The sequence below is a fragment of the Abramis brama genome (genome assembly GCF_963993115.1).
Source record: "Abramis brama genome assembly, chromosome: 2".
Classification (NCBI taxonomy): Eukaryota; Metazoa; Chordata; class Actinopteri; order Cypriniformes; family Leuciscidae; genus Abramis; species Abramis brama.
The window spans coordinates 27,545,755-27,568,273 of record NC_139964.1 but is presented as its reverse complement, the minus strand read 5'-3'; the positions used below and the strand labels follow the sequence as shown (position 1 = coordinate 27,568,273).

General features: G+C 37.6%; 1 long non-coding RNA gene across 2 annotated transcripts; it reads left to right on the top strand.

Annotated features, from left to right (window-relative positions):
- The first annotated feature begins 7,623 nt into the window (after positions 1-7,623).
- Positions 7,624-20,055, top strand: LOC311070621. 2 transcript variants are annotated; one of them, XR_014603704.1, is made up of 4 exons: positions 7,624-7,681; positions 12,809-17,656; positions 18,941-19,017; positions 19,151-20,055. It is a non-coding gene; the product is annotated as an uncharacterized lncRNA (long non-coding RNA). The 2 variants fall into 2 exon arrangements; XR_014603705.1 differs by having other exon boundaries at positions 12,809-18,719.
- The last annotated feature ends 2,464 nt before the right edge of the window (positions 20,056-22,519 follow it).

The window sequence follows — 22,519 nt, the reverse complement described above, 5'->3', positions numbered from 1 at the left end:
ACAAAAACAGAAAATAGAGAAACACAATAACTACAACTGACTTCCAGCCATTACACATTATTACACTTATTATTAACCAGTATGACTTTATTTCTGTCATACAGAAGTTGTTATTGAAAATGTTTGTTTGAAGTTACCATTATAGAGATCAGTGCTTGCTTTAGTTGGGATGCTGATGCTAAAATATTTGTTTTTCTGTTGCTGCTTGAGCTGTGTTTTTGCAAGTCACACTTGTGCACACACAGTTTATGAATGATTGCGGTTGTAATGCTTATGATGACAAATTCATCATATTGCCTGTTCATTCACTAAGGAATTAATTCTTATTCATTCAGAGTTTTATCCTCGATCAAAAGTGTTACATTACCACCACTGTGAAACTACAGCAATAAATTACTATGACTCATTTTTTTTTTAACACATCATGCATAAACCAAAAAAAACAGAGCTACACTATGTTTTAGAAACACAGAGATATCACAATTTAGCACATTAATCTCAACAATGGTGGCAATATTTCTTTTTATTATTATTATTCATGCAGCAGTGCATGCTGGGAGTTTTATATTATCCTGGAACCCAGCATGCATTGCGACATGAAACTTTTCACCATTGTTGAGATTCATGTGCTGATTGTTGATGTCTGTGTGTGTCTGAACCAAGCAGGAGTAAAATAAAATTGAATGCACTATATGATTGTTATTTTTCAGAAGACCTGATTACAGAAATATTGATTTCATTTTGTAGATACACAGATTTATGCTAAATATGACATACCCATAATTTCAATGAATATATACAGGAAAAATCTGAAAATCAGACATGTCCAGGATGATTGTGACATCATCACAAAAGAAAAAAACACCTGATCGTCTTCCTCTTGACTTTTTCTTGCCATATCAAATGTGTTTTATAAACTCACTGTTACAGCAGTCAGAGAGAGATGAATGGTAAGAAGTCAAGGGACAAGAGACCAACTAAAGCAAATACTGATCTCCATCATGGTGACAACAAACTTTATTATTAACTAAATCTCTGTTAATTCTCAACAAGAACTTTTGTACATGTATGAAATCAATAATCGTAAACTGGTTTGTAAACTGGTTTCACACTCAGTGTTACTGGACGTCAGTTGTAGTTCTTGTGTTTCTCTTTTTTCTGTTCTTTTTTCTCTGTCCTTCAGTGATTCTGCTTATCAGGTGTTCATCAGTTTCTCAATTCACTCACTTCTTTTCATTCACTCTGTCAAGGGGACTATATTAGTGAACTAATGTAGGGAATAGTGAATGAGGGTATTGGGTGTGATTGGGAAAACAGCCTCTGAGTGTCGATTTTGAGCACTGTTCATTTACAGTATATTCCTGTAGGCTACTTTTGTTTTCTACGGTATATTACTGTTTTAATGCGAAATGGTATGATACTGTCTGAATTACGCCTTTTTTTACAGCAAGGGCTAACAGTGTAGTGTATATTATAATCAACTTCGTCTATATTAACTTATTGTTTGTGTGTGTGAATTATTATTATTATTATTATACTAAATTATATATATATATATATATATATATATATATATATATATATATATATATATATATATATATATATATATATCAGTATATAACACTTGATTTCTCTGAAAGCCTGTAGAAAGTTTGTGCACCTCAAATTTGGCTTGTTTTCGGCTGCTGTGAACGGTTTGCGTGCTTTATCAATTTATTAATCTCAACTCGTTTACATATCCCTTATGCTGAATTCCTGCAACTCAGTTAATCAAAAATAACCAGTTCTGGGAACGTTGCTGACATGTTTAGAAAAAAGGTGCTATGTTTTAGCAAACAAGACAGTGATTCAGGTAAGATAAAGTTAGATTTGGTGATGTAGGCCTAAACACCCAACTCAGAAACCAAAAAAAAATGAAAGCTGTCACTTGAGATTCCTTGCCTATACTGCTCTCAGAAATCGCAGAATTTAAAGTTATAGTAGGCTACTGTGCACACACAGAGACATAAAAGAAAGAAATTTCATAACAGAAAATTGTTTTCCTGTTTGATCATTCTGCATACAGCAGACTTAAACCTTGACAACAGATCACATTTATTTCATAAGATGAATTACTGAGATGAGGTTCATGATAAAAAATGCAAAATGATAATAAAATAATAATGATCTTAATAATAATTTAAAATGCAGAAATTATTTATTCTGTATAGCCTACATTAATTTCAACATATATCTTTAAAAAAAATCAAAGTTGATTTATAAGTGTTTTTATTACCCTTTTTCAACCATTTAGCATTAAACATTATTTCAACGTAGTTTCAACATTGAAACAACAACTGTCATTTTTTCAACCTTATTTCAACGTTGAAGGTTGGTCATGTACCAGTTGGTTTTCAACCATTTAGCATTAAACGCAATATCAACGTTGTTTCAACGTTGAAATGACAACTGACATTATTTCAACCATATTTCAACGTTGAAGGTTTGTCATGTACCAGTTGGTTTTCAACCATTTAGCATTAAACGTTATATCAACGTTGTTTCAACGTTGAAATGACAACTGACATTATTTCAACCATATTTCAACGTTGAAGGAGCGGTCACTACGGGAACCAGAAAGTGTCCGACTTCACGTCTCCGTTTGCAGCTCCTCCCCGCCTGCACGCGGCTACTCTCGCCGATCGGTTGCATCCAGCCGCAGGCGATGTCGAACACACCTTTCGTTACATCCTACTGATTTGAAGTGTCAGTGCAGGTGTAAGGATGGTATGTATGTATTAAATGTATTAAACGTGTGATTGTAGCTTATATCGAGTCATTTTAATAATTTAAGTCAGTAAAAGTTAATGTATTTCGTCTACATGACTTTAACCAGCAAATGTCAGTGTCAATATCCTGCGGAGTTTCGAGCGCTTCGAGTGATTCATTTAGCAATGCGATTGGTTAAATGGAATCGACGTTTCAAAAAGCTGCGCTTCTCCCCTTAATATTATTCATGCTCTGTTTCATTTTATGATAACAAATGTTGAGTTGTTTGTTGGTTGTCTTTCTAATCTATTATAAATGTGGTTCATCTGGTTTGTTTTAAAATTAAATTGCTTTGGACATTAATTTCTAACTGTTTGTGTAAATTAATTCTCCTTCAGTAGTCTATATAATAGGCTATTCGCTGTTTTTTTAAAGATGTAAAAATGCAGGAAGTTTTCTGTGATGGGTACAATACACCATTATAACCGAAGGCTATAAAACTTTTGTTATCAAGCCTGGTGCACACTGTGCGATTTATAAAAGCCTTGTCCTTTACAATTGTTGCTTGTCAGACTGTACGAACATGATCATCGTTGTAAAGCCTGGTGCACACTGTGCGATTTATAATAGTCCTTTACGATTGTTGCTTGTCAGACTGTACTAACATGATCATCGCTCATCACACTGTAAGATCTCAGTTGTCTTTAAAGGAGTAGGCTAGTTCATTTTAAAATGAAAATTACCCCATGATTTACTCACACTCAAGCCATCCTAGGTGTATATGACTTTCTTCTATCAGACGAATACAATCAGAGTTATAATAAATGTCCTGGCTCTTCCAAGCTTGATAATGGCAGTGGATTGCAACCAACAGATCGAAGCTCAAAAAAGTGCATCCATCCATCATAAACAAACTCCAAACGGCTCCAGGGGGTTAATAAAGGCCTTCTGGAGCAAAACGATGAGTTTGTGTTAGAAAAATATTAATATTTAAAACTTTATAAAGTAACTATTTATTGGACTATTACTTAAAACCAGATTAGGAGTGTCTACATGGAGTCGTTAACCTCACACGAGACACTGGAAGCTGATATGTGCAAGAAACTGCTGGATACAACAATCTTCTTTTTTGATTGTAGATTGTAACTGTCTTAGTAACTATAGTATCTACTAGTTAACATAGTAACTATAATAATTATAATCTCGCAAAACTTTTGCGTTCCCTGTGAACTCCTACCTAAAAGAATCAATACGTTAGGTTAAAATGAATCGCTACTTTTCCCAAAATGAATCGCTACTTTTTCAAAAGTTAATCGATACCTTCCTAAAAAGAATCGCAACTTTTAAAAAAATTAATCGATACTTTTCCCAAAATGAATCAATACGTTTTCCAAAATGAATCGATACGTTTTCCCAAAGTGAATCGATACTTTTTCCAAAGTGAATCACTACTTTTCAAAGTCAATCGATACTTTTTCCAAAGTGAATCCCTACTTTTCCCAAAACGAATCGCTACTTTTCCAAAAGTGAATCGCTACTTTTCCAAAAATGAATCGCTACTTTTATCAAAATACTTGAAAAAAAAATTAATCGCTACATTTTTCTAAATGAATCAATACTTTTAAAAAAGAATAGGTACTTTTCCCAAAAGAATCGCTACTTTTCCCAAAAAGAATCGCTACTTTTCAAAGTCAATCAATACTTTTTCCAAAGTGAATCACTACTTTTCCCAAAACTAATCGCTACTTTTCCAAAAATGAATCGCTACTTTTCCCAAAATGAATCGCTACTTTCCTAAAAAGAATCGCTACTTTTTCTAAGATGAATCGCTACTTTTTTAAAAAAGAATCGCTACTTTTACCAAAATACTTTTTAAAAAAGAATCGCTACTTTTTCCAAAAAGAATGGATACTTTTTCAAAATGAATCGATACTTTTAAAAAAAGAATAGCTACTTTTCCCAAAAGAATCGCTACTTTTCCAAAAGTAAATCGCTACTTTTCCCAAAAAGAATGGCTATTTTTTACAAAAAGAATTGCTACTTTTTACAAAAAGAATTGCTACTTTTCCTAAAATGAATCGCTACTTTTTCAAAGTCAACCGATACTTTTTCCAAAGTGAATCACTACTTTCCCAAAACGAATCGCTACTTTCCTAAAAAGAATCACTACATTTTCAAAGATGAATCGCTACTTTTTCAAAAAATTAATCGCTACTTTTACCAAAATACTTTAAAAAAAATTAATCGCTACTTTTTCCAAAAAGAATTGATTCTTTTTCAAAATGAATCGATACTTAAAAAAAAAAGCAATTTTCCCAAAAGAATCGCTACTTTTCCAAAAATAAATTGCTACTTTTCCCAAAATGAATCACTACTTTCCTAAAAAGATTCGCTACTTTCCTAAAAAGAATCGCTACTTTTTCAAAGATGAATCGCTACTTTTACCAAAATACTTTTAAAAAATGAATCACTACTTTTACCAAAATACTTAAAAAAAAAGAATAGCTACTTTTTCCAAAAAGAATTGATACTTTAAAAAAAAAAATAGCTACTTTTCCCAAAGTGAATCAATATTTTTTCCAAAAAGAATCGCTACTTTTTTCTAAAATGATTCAACTTTTTCAAAAAGAATCGCTACTTTTTTCTAAATTGAATCGAAACTTTTCCCAAAGTGAATCGATACTTTTACCAAAGTGAATCGATACTTTCCTAAAACGAAACGGTGATTTTTTTCTAAAATGAATCGCTACTTTTCCCAAAAAGAATCAATACGTTCCTTAAAACGAATAAAACATTTTTACAAAATGAATCACTACTTTCCTAAAAAAGAATCGCTACTTTTAGGAGTTTAGGTGTGACATCAGTCAACCAATCACATGCTGAGAAAGAGTGAAACTGAGATTCATTTCTCCCGAGAGAAGCAGCGCGATTCACTACAGAATATTATGAGATTGAAAAATATAAAGAATTTAAACAAATTTACATGTTTTTACATGCTCACATGTAGTCATTTTATAGCTTTATCTACTGATTCTAAAGCGTATTTATATTACCTTTACATATTTATTCAATTAAACTGTGCATAATAATAATTGATGAACTAAAATTGTACATGTGTGATCAATTAAGGGTATAATAATTACATAAATAATATCTAAATGATACAAATTTATTATTCTAAATAAGCATTAAAAGCTGGACAATTTTGTATTTAAAAATCTTTTGCTGTGTAGTGATCTTTTATTTGGAGTGGCGTGACTTAATCGCATCAGACATGTGTCACTTTGCTCATAGCTGATTGGTCCAAGTTTGGTTTGCAACCTCTTACCTGGAACATAACCTGCCCCGGACCAGATTAGCCGCAGAGCGTAAGATACTATGGCGATGAACACTGCTAAAAGCCAAACCACTTTCATGGTGCCTAAAACCCAGGGTTGGCGCAAACTAAACTGAAACATATCGGGCTAGCCGCCTAAACCGGCTTCGTGGAATAGGCCCCTGTTCAATTTTATGAATAACACATTTTCCAATTCTGCAGTTCACCAAGTTTATTTATTGATGATTTTTTTGCAATAATGTAGACAAATATTTAAGATTGTTGGAGACACAAAGTAAAATCCTACCCAGTATTGATAATAAAATGAATAACTTCCTTTCATTAGTTCAGTGACATTTGCAATAGGCTGTCAAGTCACAAAAATGTGCCAAAGATCTAGTTGAAGACCTTTTAATTATTATTATTTTTTTTATTAAAATGTGTTAATATTCAAAGATGCAACAACACATTGGAAATGAATTCAATAGATTGTTAAAATGACGATATTGACGCATTTTAATAGACGCATTTGTGAAACTCAAGACCTCTGATGTTGATATTACATTACCATTGCTGTATTTTTACAGAGAATACCCAACAAGACTGGACATAAAAAATAAAAAGAGTTAATTAAATAGTAATGAAATCTAATATGACTCAAACTATGTCATGTGTGTGTCTAGCGCAGTGTGTGTTTGCTCATATGATCTTCTTAGACACGCCCACTGCAGTCTCTCTGCTTCAGTTTCTGTTTCCTACATAGTCAGCTGACCTCTCCCTCCCTCCCTGGAAGAACTGATGTGTTTATTATTTATTCACCTCAGACTCATATTTTATCCTGAATGGCTGATTTATGCACAGATACATTCAGGTGCTGTTTAACCTCTGCTCACTGTCAACTGATATACAAAAACTCTTTATTCAAGAACACATTGGTCAATTAATTAATTGCATCTTTTTTCCTGGACAGCAACAGTTGAAAATGTAACTTTAGTCATCGCTTTAAGTGTCTGATACAGAAACGACTTTTGAAAATGAAAATAAATAAAACAGTGACATATATAGACACATGGCAATTTTAAACAGCCATTTAAATTTAATATTAGTTAAATGGCATGACACTATGCCTTTATAAATATAATAATATCTAAGAGTTTTTCTCATCTTACAAACCCGTGCTACTGTCCGTCAGCTTTAGTTTCACTTTCCCAGTTATTCATCTGTTCTTCTGCAGCTGTAGAAAGCATCTCTCCTTCAATAACAACAAAAAAAATTTTTAATAACACTTTTAGTAGGCTACTGTGAGAAAAGGGGGGAAAATGTCAAGTAAAAGCTGAACCAAATAGGCTACATTAGCAAACGTTTTAATTTCCGTAAAAGTTATATATTTTTTAAAAGACTGACATTGTTATTCAGCTTTTATTCATGAGTCTAGTGTAGGTTTAGTCTACATAAATGTTTCTCTGATAAATGATCCTCCCTAGATAATCATCCATAAAAGTCCTATGTTAGTTTTTGTACGGAGTTTTTTACGTATTTTTCACCGCCCACTGTAACAGACACATAAATTGAGCGCGTGGACTGACTCGCATCCTCTCACAGCTCGCGAACAAGGTACAGTATTCTGTTCTTTTTAGGGGTTCAAGCATGAAATGCTGAAACCCTATTGTAATTGTAAGGATTCGTAAAACGCATCGTGCAGGACAAACCGTAAGGCCTAGAGACTTGAAACCTGGCCAGATGGTAGGCCTCAATTTGGGGACAACCTATCAGAGTATGACCCCGATTGGCCCATAGGTGGCGCTACAGCAACCAAAAGTTCAAAATCGCTCATAACTCTTAGACCGTTTGTCCCAGGGTCAAGTGTCTTATACCGTTGGAATCCTTGGCTCAAGGCGGACAAAATGGCTATCTCCGATTTGGATGTAGGCAGGGAAAAATTTCTGCTATGTCGAATTTTGTCCAAAACCTACTTTTGCGAACTAGTCCCTGGTTTTTCGCCCGATCGGAACCAAACCAGTCCAGGACAATTCTCTGGACTCTCTAGATCAATAATTATCAAAAAAAAGTTGAACTTTGGCATTTGGGTGGCTGTAACAGGGTCATTTAGAAAAGGGGCGTGGCAAAATACACTCAAAAGCCTATAAATCCCAAAGGAAAACTCAGAACTTCACCAAAATTGACGAGCATATGTGTCCGAGCATGGGGAGGAAACATGCAGAGTTTCATGGAGATCGGACCATAGGTGGCGCTATAACTGGCAAAAAGCCTTCATTCTTATTAGGGGTTCAAGCATGAAATGCTGAAACCCTATTGTAATTGTGAGGATTTGTAAAACGCATCGTGCAGGACAAACCGTAAGGCCTAGAGACTTGAAACCTGGCCAGATGGTAGGCCTCAATTTGGGGACAACCTATCAGAGTATGACCCCGATTGGCCCATAGGTGGCGCTACAGCAACCAAAAGTTGAAAATCGCTCATAACTCTTAGACCGTTTGTCCCAGGATCAGGTGTCTTATATCGTTGGAATCCTTGGCTCAAGGCGGACAAAATGGCTATCTCCGATTTGCTTGCCCTTCAGGCGCCAATTTCGAGTAAATTGCATTTTTTGGAAAAACCTATTTTTGCGAACTTCTCCTATGTTTTTGGCCCGATCGGAACCAAACCACTGCAAGAATATTCTCTGGAGTCTGACAATCAATAATCATCCAAACAATTCTAAATTTCAATTAACGGTCGATAAGGGGAACCAAAATATTTGATGGCACCAGGGCCACTTTTACTAAAACGGTTATAAATTGTGAACGGGAAGGAATTTTTTTGCTAAACTTGGGGTACATCTTCCTGAGCTCAACCTGAGATCACTTGAAAAAAATCGCAACAATTGGCCACTTGGTGGCACTACAAAACAGTTATAACTTGTGAACGGAAAGAGATTTTCGCAAAACTTGGGACACATGTTCATGAGCTCATTCTGAGGTCATGTGAAAAAAAAATCATGACAATTGGCCACTTGGTGGCACTATAAAATGGGTATAACTTGTGAGCGGAAAGAGATATTTTTGCTAAACTTGGGACACATGTTCATAAGCTCAATCTGAGTTGACATGAAAAAAATCGTGACAATTGGCCACTTGGTGGCGCTATAACAGTGGAAAAAAATCATGAAAATAGCTATAAGCGCACCCAAATGTTAGTCTACTGAAAATTGGCACGCAGTGTCTTTGTCCAGGGTGCCATGATAGTCTATGAGAACATTAGTGTATCTCAAAAAACTCAGTATATGTCATTGGCACAATGCCTTGAAGGAGCCTTAGAAGTTTCAAGCCAGTGTTTTTTCACAGGAGTGACCTCCTAAGACTCCTGAATCATTGCCGAGTCCAACAATACCAAACATGCCAGGTTTTGCCTTATGGTTTTTGTAAGTGTCATTTAGAGCTTTAAAAAATTGTGTTTATCTTCAAAGCCGTTAGTCCGATCGAGACAACAATAAAAAAACAAAGGAAATTTGAAAACATAGGTAAATAGCTAAACAATAACGCCAAAATGTTAAAATTATGATAGGAACTGACAAAAAAATGAATTAAATCCAATCAATTTCACCCATGGATCATTTTGATGCTCTCACATGTTTGAAACAAACAATGATGGATTGTCATGAAATTTGTTTTGAATTGGGACTGGCGAATCCCCGTCCATACTGTCAATGACCATTCGCAAAGACCCGCCCACTTTAGTTACTGTTGCTATGTCTGACAAGCGACGCCACTCTCACACCACACCAAGTTCTCACGCAGTGAAAAATACATTGCGGATCAGAGAGGAGACTGCGCGCTGACAGACAAGTACTTTTGATATGAAACAAATGGCACTTTTCCACTACACAGTACCAGCTCGGCTCGGCTCGGCTTTGTTTGGTTTTCCACTGTGTAAAAGTTGTACCTGTACCTGCTTCCAGGTACTTTTTTTCGTACCACTTCCGGCGAGGTTTTAAGCGAGCTGGGGCAAGCTGAGGCGATACTAGTGATGGGTCGTTCGCGAATGAGCCGGATCTAAGAGCCGGCTCTTGTAGGTGAACGACGGGAGCCGGCTCGCATATCTGAAGAGCCGACTCTATTTTTAAAAATATAGCCTATAGAAATTAAATCATTATGTAGGCTAATAATGAAATATTGAATGATTTTAAATGCATTTAAAATAATTGACTAATTCAAAAACCAACAAAAACATAATGATATAGGCCTAAAGGCGCACACACATTTGTTTCGACTGTCTGATCAGCCTCACATTCTGTTCCTGTCAATCATACACGCGATGTCAACCAATTAAACTGCATGAGGGAGGGCCGAGCAAACTCTCTCACACACACACACACACACACACACTAGAGATGCGGATAAACCGCGGATCAGGCGGATGACGTGACGAAAAATAATATTTTAATTAAATTCGGGCGGGTGGCGGTTGAACCAATCAAATGAAAAAAGTTTGCCACTAAGCAAACCTGCAAGCTATGCCCAGCTGTCAGTACTATTGGAGGAGGCCTAAACTTATCTTAGATGAGACCGCCTGGGTTATTTTGTTATTTTGTTTCGATATTAATTATATTTTAAAACAGCCAGTCGTAGCCTACCAGAATAGGCATTTAAAAGAGAGACAGATTATGGTCCGATATGACTCAGAAATGACATCGGGCAATTGCAGCCCAAGATGTTCAGAAGAACGCAAGAGCTAAACTTCTACAAGCTCAATAATATCCACATTAAAAAGTAAAAAAAGAAGGTAAGAAAAATAGTCAGTCATATCTTTGCCCATTAATTAGATGTGCAAGGCAAGCAGCCTAGTTTTTGGGTTGTTATGGACAATTAAAAATGTGAATATTCACGTTGCACAGTTGTGTGGTGGACTTTCAGCGAGTTAAAACATATATTTTTTAAAGAGCCGTTTGTGAGTCAAAAAGAGCCGGCTCTTTTCAGTGAGCCGAGTCAAATGAGCCGGCTCACGAAAAAGAGCCGGAATGCCCATCACTAGGCGATACTAAAATGTAACGTGAAAACACGGCAGACTGCTGATTGGTCAGAGAGAATCGTCACTATTCACTGCGTCATCATTGCACGCGCCAGACGGAGTATCCTGAATAAAAAACAGCAAAAACAAAAACATCCAAAAACAGCATACACTCGATTTCCTCCATTGTCCATTGTGTGTGGCAGCGGATGTATATCGCGTAGAAGATTAAGTCACGGCAGTTTCCTGCGGCGTCGCTATGACGACCAGGTACTATTGTGGAGGTACTATCTGCAATGGAAAACGGAGCGAAAAGCGAGCCGGGCTGAGTCGAGTCGAGTTGAGCTGGTACTGGTAATGGAAAAGCACCAAAAGTCTCACCTTTCAAATGTAGTCATTTTTTAGAGACATTTAAACAATAAATACCGTTTTGTGACTGTTTAATGTGTCTGACAGATCGCTGTAGACTCAAGGCTCAGTTAAAGCTGCTCGTGAACCGATCATCTCTTCCTTCTAGTTAATTTATAGCATTAAAATAAACATGAATGAACATAAAAGGAATGTTGTTTTAAAGTGCTAAGACGTCAGTACACTTTGTTTTTCAAATTTAAATCCTCCAAAGTTAATCTACTAACTCTCCTGACTGCTTTGTGGGACAAAATGGCGGATTATGATTAGTCAGATCGCCTGTCAATCAAACTCCCTGCGAAGGGTCAATTGAGAATGCCCGTGCGCACAATCCTGATCTAATCGACAACTTTGCAGTTGCACATAGGAAAGCCCGGAAAATCCCACTATAATGTATGAGAGCATCTTTTTTATGTATTTGGACCTAGGCCTAACAATGTGTTATGGTGCGCTGTCACCAGTGTTTTTTTATTGTTTTTTTTTTTGGTGAGCGTAGGCTCCTCCTGATTTTGTTAGTCATCTCATCTCTTATATGCTGTGTATGATCATATCCTGCCCTATTCATGGTAGCCTACTCGCGGACATTGCGTCATCAATGTCATCAATTGCGTCATCAAGGGGCCCGCCTTGATAATCCTACTTAAGGGCCCGGTGTTGGCTCGTTACGCCACTGAATATAATTGTCTAAACTCCTAATCAAAATTACATATTTACAACAAATTTGACACATATATATAGGCACACTTTGAGTACTACTAATAAAAGTGGTGGAGATCAGGCAAGACTGTAAGAAGACTCAGGCAAAAAGGTGCTATAACTGTAAAAACGCTTTAAAACCATATATTTCCTATGGCAAACTGCATGTATTGGCTGTAAATTGACTTTTTCATCTATGATGGCAGTTGTTAAATGCTTGCTAAATAAAACGTAATGTCTTTTGATGCTTGTGTGCTTAAAGGCCTTAACTGCTTGAACCCCGATAAATGCTGCTTGCAGCTTTAATTTGTTTTTGTTTTTGCTTTTTTTTGCTTTTTTATTTCATAAAATATAGGATCATTTTAAACTTTACACCAGATAATGCTGCTTTCATATCCTTTTTTTAACTACACCAAATAGCTCTGACGTAGTAAACCGTTAACATATTTGAAGTTATCTCTCAGATGGGCTGTAGGTGGGTGTGGTTTAAAGAGAAATGAAACCTAATGTGTGCTCGTTACTCCACACAAACTGAATGGCTGTTAAATAAATAAATAAATAAATAAAGAACTAAATAAGTGCTCTAATGTTGAAGTAAAACCAGTCCTGTTCTTTACTCTTTTTCTCCAGCATTGTCAGGAACACGATGAGGACTCTGAATAATTTGTCTGATCTGAGAGAGTCCAGGTTTGGTCAGCCTTCTCCCAGACACGGTCTGAACTTGCTGTGGTGGTTTGCTGATGATTGTGTTGATATTGACTCCAATGGTCGTATAATTGCACTCTGCAACCCTGCAAACAGAGATTTTGGCTTTTGTCTATTCCATAATAGGGAAAGACTTCTTCCTTACTCTGACCTACCGTACTATGAGGTGGGCAACCTGAATACCCCTGACTCTGACTCACTGCCTGAATATGTCACTGATTATAACACAGGACAACCAGATGATGACAGCAACACAGATCGCATCATTGTTTTGTTTAGATCTCATGGTTCACTCCACGATTCGACAGGATTTTTTATAACAAAACGAAATATAAAACACAAACCTGCCTCTTTTCGTTTTAAATATAATATAAAAATATTAAACATTTTAATATGGTCCAGGCAATATGTGCATTTGTACTAAACAACAGATGTTGCAGTAAACAACATTACAGATCATTGTATTAAAATTTAAAATGACAAAACTCAACCCAGTCTCTTTTAGTTAAATTTCAGTTTTATCAATATTAGCTATTATAAAAGTATAAGTAAAAGGTAAAGTTACAAGAAGCTATAAATAAAGCAAACAATTCAGTCAAACATAAAAAGTCAGCGCTCGATCTAGTCAACGGTAGTTAAATAGCTTATAAAGTTATGAAACTTCCCCTTAGCCAAAACGATTGCCCAGGGAACAAATTATAGATTTACGTTACGAGACCAAAAATCGCCCGTTAGATATAACGTTACACAAGACAACACAATTATATCTCATGTTTAACCACTACAGAGACGCCAGAGTCCGCGGCAAACCTCAGAACGTCTAGCCGAGCAAAGGCTGTTCCAGGCGGGGTACATGAGCGCTGAGCGCCCGGTCATCGCTGGATCTCACAACTGGATACAATTTTCATAAATCTTTATAAATAAACCACAGATTTGAGCTTTAAACAACTACATTCTCGCCTGAAAAACTCTTAAAACTACATTTCATGATACAGAAACAGTAGTATTATATGTCAACTGTATTAAAAAATGGCGCTTCTTATGTTGTCATTCTCCGTGGCGCTGCCTTATCAGCTGTCAATCAAGCTGTCAATCAAAGTTAACCACGCCCTTATTGTCATACATCTAAATACGATCTAAACTAACGAGTTAGAAAAAAATTCACAGCCCTCATGGTTGTCAGGCACTCGGAACCGAAAAATACAATAAAAGTCCATGGGACCAACCTGTAAAAACATGAATTTATGCTGTGAAAATGGACATTTTAACATGGGGGCTATGGACATTTGCTCCCTTTTGGGACCTTCCCCTAGCGGATTTTCGATGTATTGCAGTTTTTCGCACTTCCGGGTAGGCTTCATTTTTCAGATCAGAATGTTGCCGCTTGGTTTTGCACTTTGCAGACGGTCCCTTCGGATCTGCCTCTCTGCCGCCTGGGCATAGAGTTCAATGTATTTTGTCCACTGCGAGGGAAAGCTCGTTTTGAGGAAAATTAGGTTGTAGCTGCTTGTCTACATTACTACGATTAAAAAGAGGTGTTATTTGTGTAGTAACAACGTTTAGCTCACGAGTTATTGTCCCGGGAAGTTCGAATCTGTGAATTTATTGGCAACTTTACTCAACTGCGCTAGTTTAGGCTACTATGCTTTCTTTCAACAGCTTCTAGTTCTTCGTCTTGAGGTGCACTACTGCCACCAACTGGACTGGAGTCGGGACGTTAACCACCTTCCGTTTCAACTGAAATGCTTGCATACAACATACTGAAATGCTTTTCAGTTGTGTGAGTGAGAGCGTTTCAGTTGTGTTTGTAAAAGCATTTCACTTGTATGTGTGTGAGCATTTCAGTTGTGTGTGTGAGCGTAATATTTTCAGTTGTATGTATGAGAGCGTTTCAGTTGTGTTTGTAAAAGCATTTCACTTGTATGTATGAGAGCATTTCAGTTGTGTTTGTGTGTGATTCAGTTGTGTGTGTGAGCGTAATATTTTCAGTTGAATGTATGAGAGCATTTCAGTTGTGTGTGTGTGAGCATTTCAGTTGTGTGTGTGAGCGTAATATTTTCAGTTGTATGTATGAGAGCGTTTCAGTTGTGTTTGTAAAAGCATTTCACTTGTATGTGTGTGAGCATTTCATTATAGTATGTGAATGAATTTGGTTTCATATGTGTATGTGAGGAAAAGTACATGTATATGCATGGTAATTCTGAATAATGTCCCTGGGGCACCTCATAGGCGACATCCGATTATGCATTGACTATCGGAAATTAAATCAAAAGACCATCAAGGATGCATATGCACTCCCCAAACTTGAAGACACATTCATGGCTTTAACGGGGTCTACATGGTTTTCAGTACTGGACCTATAAGCTGGTTATTACCAAATTGAGGTTGAAGAAGCTGACAAGGCAAATATGGCTTTTGCCAAAAATTTCGATGAAATGGCAAAAATTCATCGAAAACGACGATTCCTCCCCGTGGCCTCCTGGGAAGTATTCATTGGATGCACACTTCAGAATCTCAACACATATTCCGTTTTTGCCTGCTATAAAGTAGGGAAGTAGGCATATTCGGATGCATTCTTCACATCAGTATCGCACTGGATAATTTGGGTACTTTTTGCATATTTGAATACTGTGAATTCAGACAAACTACTTGTTTCACACACTGTTTTTTGCCTACTAGAGAAGTATTTGATTTTGGATGCAGACAAACTTTGCACATGGGAAACGCCCCAGACAGCAACATAGTGTCAGCCCAGATCCGGCCCATATCTGGATTCCACACGGCCCAGATGTGGGCCGGATCTGGGCCGACACTAACTGTGCGTTCACACCGCCGCCGACTTGAGCTTCCAAAGTTACCGGAAGTCATTCATTTTCAATGGAAGCTGGCTTCTCTCAGCTGCAAGGAGCGTCAAATTCCTCGGCGTCGCGTTTTGGGCGTTTTGAGCATCAATCTGAAAGTTGAGAGAAGCTCAACTTTATGGTAATGAGCTATGACGCGGTTCAGCGGCAAGCAGCGGCAAAACGCCAGCAACCAATCGGAATATAGACGTCCTTCGCGCTGGCTGATTCCGGAGAAACATACGATGTAAACTTTCGTTCCTACCAAAACATTAGTTCCGAGAAAAAAATATTAACTGCAGAGTTTAACCATCATAGAGTGAAAGTGTATCATTTGCATGTGTTTTAAAGTCCTGTCAGCTTGACAGGGCATAAGAACGAGCAGAGAGAGAGAGAACCCCGGCCGCGCGCGCGCACTCACCCGAGCGCTGTCTCGAATGCAAGACTCTTGCTCTCTCTCTCCCTCGCGCATATTAATCAAAATCAATTGATACGATGGTGTCGAAAAAAACTCTCCAGGGATGAAATGTTTTCTGTGTTGACAAATCTTGCGCGATATCCTAAATTGCCGAATGCATTGCTACGTCAGAGCAGCCAAAGCGTCAACAAGCTTCCCCGTACTTTTTCACAAGCGTCTTTGACTGGGCGGCCAGAGCTTCTTTGCAGCTCAAGTCGGCGGCGGTGTGAACGTACAGTAAGGCTACGTTCACACTGCAGGCTGAAACGACCCAATTCCGATTTTTTTGCCCCTATGCGACCTGTATCTGATCTTTTCATGACAGTCTGAACGACACAGATCCGATCTTTTCAAATGCGACCCAGGCCACTTGGGTATGTGGTCCAAATCCGATACGTATCCGATCTTTTGAAATGCGACTTCAGTCTGAACAGCCAGGTCGCATGTATCCGACCCGCACGTCATTGATACGCGACAAACGTCATAATTCTGCGTTGAAGTAGTCGTCGGTTTGAAAACAGACTGGATATTCGTCGAGCTGAGGTAACTCTGCCGAACGGGTCGACCTCGACGAGCCCGTTAATTAAAAAAATAAATAAAAGCCCACGGCCACCATCATGATATATCCAATGTGAATAATAGTAGACTAACGTTATGTTAACTTATTTGTGCTGATATTAGATAGGTCAGCGGCTGCTGTCTGGCTCTTGTGTAACGGTCGCTGCGCGCGCTCGTGTGTTGTGTGTGTGTGTGAGTGAATCACAGTTAGTTGAAGTTTAGCTACTTCCGCAAACAACAAGTGACGTCGTTGACCATTGAGTACTCTTCTGCGCATGCGGGTCCCTTCTGGGTCATTTCACGTTCACACAGGAGATCACAAAAGGTTGCATTTAATTGGAAATGTGAACGGCCTTGCAAAAAAATAAAAAAAAATAAAAAAATCGGAATTGAGCATTAAGCCCTGCAGTGTGAACGCAGCCTATGTTGCTGTCTGGGAGGTGGTTTTGGAACAGTTCACATGTGGAAAACATGGGAAGTTCATGTGGTTTTTCTGTAAGGGCATTATCCTGCTGAAAGGGGCCACTGCCATCAGGGAACACCTTTGCCATGAAAGGGTGTACGTGGTCTGCAACGATCTTTAGGTAGGTGGTAAGTGTCAAAGTAGCATCCACATGAATGCCCGGTCCCAACAGAACATTGCTCAAAGCATCACACTCCCTCCACCTGCCTTCTTCCCACAATGCATCCTGCTGCCACCTCTTCCCCAGGTAAACGGCACATTGACCAGACCTACCAACTTTCTTCCATTGCTGGATTGGCACTTTCGGCGATGAACAGGGGTCATCATGGGCAAACGCAGCAGACTATAATGTACTGACACCTTTCATAGACAGCATTCAGATGGGCTAGTCTTCGCTCCCCACCCTCATGACCCTGATGCTGGTTCACCTGTTGTCCTTTCTCGCACCACTTTTGGTGGGTACTAACATACCGGGAACACCCCGCAAGACTTGTCATTTTGGGGATGCTCTGACCCAGTCATCTTGCCATCACTCTTTGGCTCTTGTCAAAGTGACTCAGATCTTTTTGCTTGGCCATTTTTCCTGCTTCAAATGCATGAAATTTAGGGGGTGCTGTCTGTAAGAAAGACAGCTAGTGGTGAAAATAGGTACTGCAGTCCAAATTCAAAATATCGGAGATCTTCGTTTGCCCTCCTCCTCAGAGTTGAGAACACGCAACAGGAGCGAGCGCAATTGACAATGAATGCCGAGGAAACTTACGTTGGATGAGTTGATTTATCCGCGTTTTAATATGCTCTCGTTAATAGAGATTTTTAGATGGATACTGAGGCTTTTTAGGTTGGGTAAAATACAGACCAAAACAAAAACAGACATTCCGACACCGAACGCAGATTTCAAAGTAAAATAACTGGCTGTAGAAGTGTTTTTCAGAGAAATGAGTTTGTGAACTCAGTATGTTTTCTAAATATCTGCAAACATATTATGGGATTTTTATGCTTTATTAGAGTGAAAAATTGACATACAGCACCTTTAAGAACTGACAAGCTGACTGACAAATGCCATTTCACCGATATAATCAATGTTATTCACATCCCCTGTCAGTGGTTTTAATATGTATACACACACATACACACACACACACATATATGAAAAAAATGTATTTAGTAACATAATTTATTATGTTACACATTTCAGGTAATAGGAATCTGACTACTTTTGACTTAACATGTTTATCACATTGATTTGGACAATCTTATATTGATATAAAATACAAAGAGAATGAAAACTTATTCCATTCTCTACATTACGTCAAAGAAGTTAGGCTGACAATAACACACTTTGTCTTACCACCTAAGACAGGAACAACAAAGTTTTTAAAGGACACACCTGCGATATTGTCAATCTGATTCAGTTTGTTTTCCAGCTAATGAGCTTTTCATTCTCCTCATCTTCTAAAGACCACACACACCACGCAAGACATTTCTGCAATAAGAGTACATCAATTTTCAAAGATAAATGTACGCGTAACAGTTTCAATTGCTTTTTATCTCTATGCCTCAACTAAATCAATTGCTTTACTTCACATTACCCACATTCAGTTGTTTTCTGTTGCTTATGAATGTATTGTTTTTGCCAATCAAAAGCATACTTGTGTATATGCGTTTTTCATAAAGACATACAAATTGTAAACACCCATGATGTTTAAAACAGCTGTATTTCTCTTCCACGTGCTTTTCAGGGACGTTTTCTTAGAAGAAGAGAATTCAACTCGCCTCAAAGTTTGACCAAAGCTTGAAGGATCAGTCTTTATACAAGGTACATATTGGGATTTTCAACTTTCAAAACTGCTTTAACGCTATATATTTGAGAGCTGACTGATTTGCCTCATTGACTGTTTTTAACTATTATTTTAAATTGTATTTATTCCTATTTTTTATTTATCTCTCAGACAGTCCTCCATCATGGTGAAAGGTACACTGAATGAACTGTCCCAGCTGAAACAATCAGGCTTCGGTCAGCCGTGTCCACCGAGACATGGCCTGAATCTGTTGTACTGGTTTGCTCATGACTACATAGACTATGGGAATATTGTCTCCGACTATAGACCTCAAAATGGAGACTTTGGCTTCCACAAGTTCGAAAACAGAATTGAAGATGAGGATCCCATTGTGCCCATTCATTCAGAATCTCCCATACTATGAGGTGGGCAACCTGAATTATTCAAGAGCAAACGAGCTCCCAGATTATGTCAGGGAATATTACAGCCACAATAGGCCTATTCCTGACAGTAACAAGGACCGGGTTATTGTGCGTCTGGATTTATTGTGCAATGCCAGATTAAAACAGGGTGTATGTGACTGAACACAGCGACCCGAAACGATTCGACAGCGGCAAAACCTTCCGTGTGAGTCAGGGCCTCCTCCAGATCATCAAGAACAAGAGTCGAGATCAGTATCTCTCCGAGCTCTCCAACACTGCAGAGAATTTATCTTTTGAAGAGCAGTGTCATCGTGAGACGGCACCTGAAAACAAATCCTCCTGGTGGTGTGCCATTCTTTAAAAAGAAATATCAGCTTATCAATAACCTGCTGTCATTTTTCCATGATTATTATAGGCTAAAAATAGAACTGATTCAAGTATCAATTACTGATAAACGATTTCGAAAATTTTGCTTCAGATGTCCTTGAGTTTCGAGCGATTGTTTTTAAAGAAATTGGTTCAATTGATTCAAAGGTTGTTGTTTTTTAAAGCCTCACTTCTCCCGCCACTATTGTTCAAGTTCTCTCTCTTGTTATAATCATATACAAGTCGTTTCTCTGGCTTGGTCTTAAATAAAGTTGCTTTGGAAACTCACGCTTTGAACTGTTGTTTCTTATTGTTTGTGTAAATGAACCTCTTGTCCAGTGTGCATTATCAGCAGGTGCAAAGAATGTGAAGGAGACCGCTGTTTGGCAGTTTCATGCTTAGTTGAGTTTCTCTAGCAGGAAAAAAAAAAAAAAAAAAAAAGTTGCCCAACCATGTGCAATGTTTCAGTGTCATAAAATACTTTTTCCTGTTGTTTGTTCATTCATAAATACACTTATACTGTGCATGTGTCAACTGACCCCACTTTAAAAAGTCATTTTTTTAATGAAAGTAACACAGAGAGGTTATTAATAATTATTGTTATAATTCTGTTATATGAATAATTCGAGCAAATCACTTTTTTTAATCACTTAAACAGTAGACTGGCACGACATGGTTACTTTCTGGATAGATCCCAGCGTTATGTAGTAATTAATCAAATCCTCTATGAATGATTCTTTCCCTTCTCTCTATTTGCCAACCAAATATTTCCCTGTGGAGTCTCTCCGCCCCTGACACTGACATGAAACAGCATTCGTTTCTGTTTGCAGATCTTTGCATGACCCACACAAAGACGTGTCAGAGTCTTCACTTCAACAAGGTGAGGTGGACTCATTTTCAAATTTTTATTCATTTATTACTTTACTATTAAACCACAATTATTAACATTAGAAGCATTCCAAACCTCGTTGTGAACAACATTTTATTTTGAGAACATACCAGAAAATTATTTATACATTTATGTAATAATTGAACTGCATAACATAATTTTGAAAGAAAACGAGTATTTTAGAGTAAGAACATTGTTTTGCTTTATTACATTTTTAATTTCGGGTTATATATTTTAATCCATTACCAATATGAATGAAAAAAATGTTACAATCTGTACTTGCATGTTTTTACTTTTGAAAAATCTTGTCATGACAGAATAGATGAACCCTTCATCTCCCTCACTGTAAGAGTCTTGGAGGATCTTTCTGAGGTCTTTCTGCTTGTAGTTTAGAGTAAGTGATCAGCAGATATGTTTTACCAAAGCTTTTAATGTTCTTTTATGGTCGTCTGGATTTTACATGTGCATTTTTTCTGTAATTATGCATTTCATTTTGAAAAAATCATTACAAACCTTTTCTCTAACGACAAGTGCCCAATCATAGGAGTAAAACCAGTTCTATTCTTTACACTATCACAAAAGGTACAAAAGCTGTCACTGGGGCAGGATCCTTTCAAAAGGGACCATTCAGCTACTAACCCTATATGCAACACATCTGTTCAAGTTATTGTAACCTGTTACAATGTGTCTCTTTTGCATTGTCCCTGACAAATAAACAAATAATAAATAAAACTAATATGCATCGTTTAGGAGTAAATGAGATATAAAAGTTGAAAGGGTACTGCCCCAGTGATAGCTTTTGAAATTTTTTACTGAGAGTGAACATTTTGTTTCTCCAGCAGGATTGTCAGGAACACGATGAGGACTCTGAATAATTTGTCTGATCTGAGAGAGTCCAGGTTTGGTCGGCCTCCTCCCAGACACGGTCTGAACTTGCTGTGGTGGTTTGCTCATGAAAGTGTTCGTATTGACTCCAATGGTCGTATAATTGCACTCTGCAACCCTGCAAACAGAGATTTTGGCTTTTGTCTGTTCCATAATAAGGAAGGACTTCTTCCTTACTCTAATCTCCCATACTATGAGGTGGGCAACCTGAAAAAGGCTGACCCACTACCAGGTTATGTCACTGAGAAATACACAGGATGGTCAGATGAAAGCAACACAGATCGCATTATTGTTTCCTTTGACTCAAGGTGGAACAGGTTTGACAGCATTTATGTGACACAGCACTCAGGTGCGCTGAACTTTGACCAGAATCACATTTACCGCATTAGCATTGATCTTCTGAAGGAAATTAAAAGTTTGAACCGTGCAGAATTCCTCAGACAAACTATGTATGATCTGAATCCTTATCAGATGCATTTCCATCAACAATCCAACAGACACTCACAGTTTCCAGCTTCACATCAGTCACTGCAGGGTCAAAGGTCACACCAAACTACCTGGGATGACAGCACATGCTGCGCCTTGATTTTTGCTTTTTTGCTTATTGTGCTGGTCATTTGTGCCTGTTTGTTTGTAATATTTAAGAAAAAAACAGTTTGATTTAGGCTACAGCTATTTGTTTGTCTAGCAAATTTCTAAAGCTTTATCTTGAATACTCATAAATGCTTGTCTTTACTTATTTACAATAAGATGTTGAGCGCTCTCTCTCTCTTTTGAACGATCGTTGCAATGATGAAAACAAATCAAAGTCAAAAGGGACCAAATGTGAAACTTTAAGATTTTATATTAATCTGATAACTTTGCAGGACACACTGTAGTTATTGTGATTAAGCTTCTCTATTTCTGTGTTCACACTTGTTGTGTTGGTTATTATTTGACATTTCATATATCCTGTGTAGTATCAAATCTCCAAAAAAA